The sequence below is a fragment of the Eptatretus burgeri genome, chromosome 18 (assembly GCF_056783735.1).
Source record: "Eptatretus burgeri isolate ZD-2024b chromosome 18, Ebu_testis_v1, whole genome shotgun sequence".
Classification (NCBI taxonomy): Eukaryota; Metazoa; Chordata; class Myxini; order Myxiniformes; family Myxinidae; genus Eptatretus; species Eptatretus burgeri.
In genome coordinates, this window is record NC_140978.1 from 32297844 (window position 1) to 32305343 (window position 7500).

Sequence of the window (7500 nt, forward strand, 5' to 3'; positions counted from 1 at the left end):
GCCCCTCAATGGGGCACAAAACGTAAACTTTTCAGCCTGGGATACCTCCACCACCGAAGGTGGGTGGAGGTTTTGTTTTCACCCGTGTTGTTACTTCTGAAAATTGAAGAATTTTCAAGTATGTACATTGGTTGTTTCCACACATTATTCTGTCTGTCTGTGTTTGGCTGTTTGTTCGTCTGTTTATCGCTTTCAGGTCGCAATTTTAAACCGATCTTCACGAGACTTCACCCCATGGTAGCGTTCATCCGAAGCAAGAAGCCTATTGTTTTTGAGGTTAAAAGGTCAACAACGTTGTGGAATTTCTAAAATCCACAATTTTCATCCAATTGACTAGAAATTTGAACAGGATTTGCAGATCAGGTCACTGAATTCAACCACCAATTGTTTTGGAGGTCAATATACGCCCGAAGGTCAACAACTAAGATGGAATTTCTAAAATCCTCAATTTTCATCCGATTCACTTGAAATTTGAAGAGGATTTATATTTCAGGACAATGAATTCAACCAGCCAATTATACTTTTGGTCAACATCGACCAAAAGGTCAACATAGGCTGCATTTCTAAATTTGTCCATTTTCATCCGATTGACTTGAAATTTGAAGAGGAGTTGCATATTTGATCATTAAATTCAACCACCAATTATTTTTGAGGTCCACATGGGCCACAGAGTCAACATCGGCGACATTTCCAAAATTATCAATTTCTTCCGATTGAACAGAAATTTCAACAGGATTTGCAGATCAGGTCACTGAATTCAACCACCAATTGTTTTGGAGGTCAACATAGGCCCAAAGGTCAACAACGAAGCTGGAATTTATAAAATACTCAATTTTCAACTGATTAACTTGAAATTTGAAGAGGATTTATAATTCAGGACAATGAATTCAACCAGCCAATTATACTTTAAGGCCCATTCACACCTTGACGTTTTAGCCAGCTTATGCCAATTTTTGAAAAATTTGTCTAAAACGCTGGTGCACGTCCAATACGTTATGGGTAAGTTTTGGAAACATTGAGAGCACGCTGAAAAACACTGCCATACGTCGTAGTACTCTGGCTTTCATCGTTGTACTTTTACGGTTGTCCTCAAATTTTATAGCATGCTTGAAATTTTACGACTCATGTCAGCGTATGACTCACAAGTTCCGGTACGCTGGCCATAAGTTTTAGGTACGTTGCGCAGTCGTTGACACACGTCGACACACGTTACTTGTAAATTACTCATAAGTCGAAACACGTCGAGGTAATGTTTAGCGTCAGTGTTCCAGACTCCCTGGTTTTTTATTTTTATTTTTTGGTTTTTTTTCTTCGGTATGACGGTGATGTTGACACTTCGATGTCTCCTGCGGTTATAATATAATATAATTAATAGGCTGCCGCTAAGCGATTTAAATCATAACCGCACTATAAATCGAAGTGTCAACATCACCGTCATGCCGAAGAAAAACAAAAGAAAACATGGAGTCTGGAACACTGACTGGTTCCTCCTGTGTGAACCCCAGTTTTATATACCAAATCCCTTAAACGCTGCCAATATGCCATTTATATGGTAGTTGTAAGTTAGAAACACGTTCATTTAGTTATTTTGTCGTCCGGAAGACGTCAATCAAATACGTCTACATACGTCAATGTGCGTCGGAAATACGTAAGGAATTGGTTCAAACCACGTTACTCATAAGTTAGAAATAACTTTCGGGTACGCCAGACATTAGCTCGACGTGTTTCGACTTATGAGTAACTTACAAGTAACTTTTGTCGACGTGTGTCAACGTTCGCATATCGTGCGTACAACTTATTCCCATCGCATGCGGAACGTGTGAGGCACACGGCAAGTACATCGTAAAATTTTTAACACGTTTAAAATTACAAGACGTACTCCACTTACTACGACGTATGATAGCGTACTTTAGCGTTCTATTCACGTATACCAAACTTACTCATACCGTATTCGACGTGCGCCAGCGTTTTAGACACATTTTTCAGAGGTCGGCATACGCTGGCAAGATCGCCAAGGTGTGACTGCGATGTTGACACTTCCATTTCTCCGGCGGTTATGATTTGAATCGTTGCGCGGCAGCCTTTTAATAAGCTATGCCACGTGATCATCGGCAATACGTGCAGCGCGCTATGCATGAGTGAGACTATCGTTGGGCATAGGTTGTGAACGCTAACAACAGGCAAAGCATTCGTTTGTTATAAGTTATCTACAAGACGACGAAACGTTCTGTGTCCGTTACTAATACGTTATGCATACGGCCAACTCGTTACGAATACGTCTGAATCTTTAAAAAAAAAATCAAAAGTTCAACGTAAGCCAGCGTTTTGCATACATTTTGATACGTTGCCATTGCTGGCTAAAACGTCAAGGTGTGACTGGGCCTTTAGGTCAACATCGACCAAAAGGTCCACATCGGCCGCATTTCTAAAATTGTCAATTTTCATCCGATTGACTTGAAATTTGAAGAGGAGTTGCACATTTGATCATTAAATTCAACCACCAATTATTTTTGAGGTCAACATGGGCCACAGAGTCAACATTGGCGACATTTCTAAAAATATTAATTTTCTTCTGATTGAACAGAAATTTCAACAGGATTTGCATATCAGGTCACTGAATTCAACGACCTATTATTTTTGAAATCAACATGGGCCACAAGGTCCACAGAGGTCAAATTTCTAAAATTGACAATTTTCATCCAATTGGCTCGAAATTTGAAGAGGAATTGTATAGTTGGTAATTGAATTCAACCACCTATTGTTTTGGAGGTCAACTTAGGCCAAAAGATAAACATAGGCGATAGGCCAAAGGTCAACAACTAAGGTGGTATTTCTAAAATCCTCAATTTTCATCCGATTAACTTGAAATTTGAAGAGGATTTATATTTCAGGTCACTGAATTCAACCAGCCAATTATATGTGGGGTCAACATTGACCAAAAGGTCATCATAGGCCAAAAGGTCAACATAGGCCGAATTTCTAAAATTATCAATTGTCATCCGATTATTGACTTGAAATTTGAAGAGGAGTTGCATATTTGGTCATTTAATTGAACCACCAATTATTTTTGAGGTCAAATTTGTTTAATGGATTTTGCAAGTATCGTGCTCTGCATGATATCTCTCGTGTTTGTTTGTTTGTGAACAATATATCTCAAAAAGTTGTGGATGGATTTGGACGAAATTTGGTGGAGTGTGTGGGTATGTGACACTGACAAAATTATTAGATTTTGGTGACTATTCGAATGTGGATCTGGATCCGAGAAGTTTGAAAGTGAGTTTTCACCATTGAGAGATAAGGCCAAAACAACATACAGCAGGATTTCTGGAAAAGTTGTGGATGGATTTTAACGAATTTGGTGGAGAGCTTGGGTTTGTGATAAGGACGGAACGATTAGGTTTTGGTGAAGATCTGAATCCGCATCTGGTCCTGAGAATTTTTTAAGTGATTATTCACAATTGAAAGGTCGGGCCAAAATGATCTATAGCAGGATACATATCTCACAACGTTGTGGACGAATTTGGAAGAAACCTAGTGGGCAGGTTGGATATATAACAAGGAAGAATTGATTCAGTTTTGGTAAAGTCCTGAATCCGGATCCAATAATTTTTAAAGTGATGCTTCATCATTGAGTGACAGGGCTAAACCGATATATAGCACGATATCTGAAAAAAGTGATGTACGGATTCGGATGAAACTTGGTGGATGAGCTGGTTAAATGACAAGAACAAGCCGATTTTTTTTTTTTTATTTTTTTTAATTTTTTTTTTTAGTTAAAGTCAGAATCCAGATCTGGCCTATCATTGATACAAAACGTCACTCAACTAACCAGCTTGGCAGAGGTATGCGTTCTACCGAGTGGCCGTTGTAGTTTTCATCTGCAAACGTCAATGTCACATTGTTATGTGGTGATTGCAGTCTTCAGGCCAAAAAATAGCAATCACTTACAGTTTTTCTGTATAATGTAAGTTTTATTATTGCCAATCGCTGGATGTGCTTAGGTAAGCACTGGAAGACGATCGATGGTTAAACATGCTCGTATTAGTTCAGGGATGTGAGTTCAGGTGTCGGAGTGGGAGTGCAGGCACAATGATGCGAGTGGATGTTCAGAGATGCGAGTTGATATTCAAAGATGCGAGTGCACATTGAGGGATGCGAGTGGATATTTAGAGATGCGATAGCGTAGGTGTCGGGATGCGAGTGGATGTTCAAGGAGGAATGTGAGTGGATGTTCAAGGAGGGATGCGAGTGCATGTTCATGGATGTGAACGCAGGTGCAGGTACGCCAGTGAATGTGCACTGAATGGCCTGCGCATGATTTAGCATGGGGTCATGTGGTGCAGCCAGTGCTGAACACATAAATATTTCATTCCAAGTCGGTCTAGTGCACCTGATGGAAGCTGCATAAAACGAGTGTGCTAGCTTCGGATGGTGCATCAAGTTGTACTCGGTGCTGCACGATACTATACTATACTATACTATACTATACTATATACACCATGTGTATGTTTAAGTGCGATGGGCAGGTGTGGTGAAAATGAATTGCCTTGCGATGGTCGCACTCACTGTACCCCGTCCTAATGTAAAATGAACAAGCACAAGGAGAATGAAGTGGGAAGACCTTTCAGAGCAGAATGTGTGACGGCAGGTGGTTCATCCCTATTGGACATTATTGATGCTTCATCAAGACATTAAGTACCACGTCCTGGCATCTCCATATGTAGTACGGCGCATTGTTCCGATACCTCGCCTCCATATTAGCAGTCTCGTTGCCTCGGTTCAGTACCACAGTATACCATGTCCTAGTACCCCCATTACGTACCAAATCTAAGTATCTCATTCCCACACCACATGTGGTTCAAGGTGCCAGTCCTTATGCTCAAAGGGTTACACCACACCACCCCTTCCTGGTATCTCACACCGAGATCACAGTACCAGGTACTGGTATCTCATGCCCATACTAGCATACAGTATCCCTCCATCCTGGTACCGATCATACCCACACCACAGTACCACGTCGAAACGTACCATGACCGACAACCCGCTCTGGTCTCAGGAGGAACATTAACCCTTAAACGGTTGACGTTGACCCCGTTGGTCCCGAATGGACCCGAGATTTTGGTTCGCCTGGGAAATGTTGGACCGTCTGTTGACTTCCACCCTCTCGTTTCCTCCCCGCCTCCTCCCTCCCTCCGGCCCCCTTCTCCTCCTCCTCTTTTCCCGCACGATTCGCGCTTTTTCTTCCTCCGGGCACTGCGGCAGTGGCGCCGTGCGGTGTGCACGGACTTCCAATGTGCAGCGCGAGGGCACGGTCCCGCACGTGAGCATGTGCGCTCGGGCGCGGCTGCGCAATCAATACGATCATCCCGGGGGTGGGGAGTGGGGGGGAGTGCATCGCCCTCCGACCACTCGGGACTCCGGGAGGAGCAACGGCATCGCCGGCGATGACGATCGTGGTCCGCCATGACGCGTCGGCGTGGTGAGCACTGCGGGGTTCACTCCTGTTTTGCACTCATTACGCACCGTGCACACGCGAACACGAAACGCTCTTGTACATGTTTCCACTTGGGTGCCGCACGCACTCCCTTGTTGACTCATTTAACTGAAGACAGTTTCCGGGGATTCCCTCGGTCTCCCCCCTCCACCCCCACCAACCCCTTTACCGTACCTCCCACCCGATTATCCCCGCACTGCGTGCGCCGAGATAGCCCAGACGGACGGGGTCGAGGCTCTTGTAGAAGCTTCATCCATGAACCTGTCCCCGTGTATTGGCGCTGTGTGCGGAATACTGAGCTTTTCCCGAATTTTCTGCAATAGTTTGGAGGTCTCTCCCCACCCCCAACCCCACCCACCTTCTCCCGCCACAACCATCCCACGAGCCCCGGACTCACCTTCCGTGCTGGGAATTTGCAACGCAAGGTATGTCTGTCCGTCCGCATGTCGGCGCCTTCCCCCTTATTTTCTCTTCATCCCACTCCCGGCACCCAGTGCGCATACCAGGGAACAGGTGCACCCCCGTTGCACCTTCGACCCATGATGTACCTGCGATGTACCCGAGCTACACGGTATTCACTTGTGTTTTTCATCAAAGCAATATGAAGGAGAGACAGAGACAGAGACAGAGACAGAGACAGAGACAGAGACAGAGACAGAGACAGAGACAGAGACAGAGACAGAGACAGAGACAGAGACAGAGACAGAGACAGAGACAGAGACAGAGACAGAGACAGAGACAGAGACAGACACACAGAGACAGAGACAGACACACAGAGACAGAGACAGACACACAGAGACAGAGACAGACACACAGAGACAGAGACAGACACACAGAGACAGAGACAGACACACAGAGACAGAGACAGACACACAGAGACAGAGACAGACACACAGAGACAGAGACAGACACACAGAGACAGAGACAGAGACAGAGACAGAGACAGAGACAGAGACAGAGACAGAGACAGAGACAGAGACAGAGACAGAGACAGAGACAGAGACAACACAGAGACAGAGACAGAGACAGAGACAGAGACAGAGACAGAGACAGAGACAGAGACAGAGACAGAGACAGAGACAGAGACAGAGACAGACACACAGAGACAGACAGACAGAGACAGAGACAGACACACAGAGACAGAGACAGACACACAGAGACAGAGACAGACACACAGAGACAGAGACAGACACACAGAGACAGAGACAGACACACAGAGACAGAGACAGACACACAGAGACAGAGACAGACACACAGAGACAGAGACAGACACACAGAGACAGAGACAGACACACAGAGACAGAGACAGACACACAGAGACAGAGACAGACACACAGAGACAGAGACAGACACACAGAGACAGAGACAGACACACAGAGACAGAGACAGACACACAGAGACAGAGACAGACACACAGAGACAGAGACAGAGACAGACACACAGAGACAGAGACAGAGACAGACACACAGAGACAGAGACAGAGACAGACACACAGAGACAGAGACAGAGACAGACACACAGAGACAGAGACAGACACACAGAGACAGAGACAGAGACAGACACACAGAGACAGAGACAGAGACAGAGACAGACACACAGAGACAGAGACAGAGACAGAGACAGACACACAGAGACAGAGACAGAGACAGAGACAGAGACAGACACACAGAGACAGAGACAGAGACAGACACACAGAGACAGAGACAGAGACAGACACACAGAGACAGAGACAGAGACAGACACACAGAGACAGAGACAGACACACAGAGACAGAGACAGAGACAGACACACAGAGAGAGAGACAGAGACAGAGACAGAGACAGACACACAGAGAGAGAGACAGACACACAGAGAGAGAGACAGACACACAGAGAGAGAGACAGAGAGAGAGAGAGACAGACACAGAGAGAGAGAGAGAGAGAGAGAGAGAGAGAGAGAGAGAGAGACAGGCACACACACAGAGAGAGAGACACACACACAGAGAGAGAGAGACACACACACACAGA

At 45.1% G+C, this 7500-nt stretch overlaps 1 protein-coding gene and 1 pseudogene across 9 annotated transcripts in view; one reads left to right on the plus strand and one right to left on the minus strand.

The window, feature by feature from the left end:
* Positions 1-5160, minus strand: part of LOC147008838 (uncharacterized) — a 59758-nt pseudogene extending 54598 nt beyond the window's left edge. The window contains exon 1 of the transcript XR_015053324.1: positions 5029-5160. The product of XR_015053324.1 is annotated as an uncharacterized LOC147008838 (transcript). The remainder of the gene's footprint in view (positions 1-5028) is intronic.
* The window catches only part of LOC147008839 (plasma membrane calcium-transporting ATPase 2-like), a 174206-nt gene that overhangs the window by 2494 nt on the left and 164212 nt on the right, over positions 1-7500 (plus strand). For 4 of the 8 annotated variants that reach the window (XM_085864277.1, XM_085864282.1, XM_085864284.1 and 1 more), the window contains exon 1: positions 5239-5479. The exons of 1 other annotated variant lie outside the window; for it this stretch is intronic. The gene's annotated coding sequence lies outside the window, so the exon portion shown is untranslated. Of the gene's footprint in view, positions 1-5237; positions 5480-5717; positions 5920-7500 lie in introns of those variants that run through there. 3 more of the 8 variants (XM_085864281.1, XM_085864283.1, XM_085864279.1) reach the window with 2 other exon arrangements.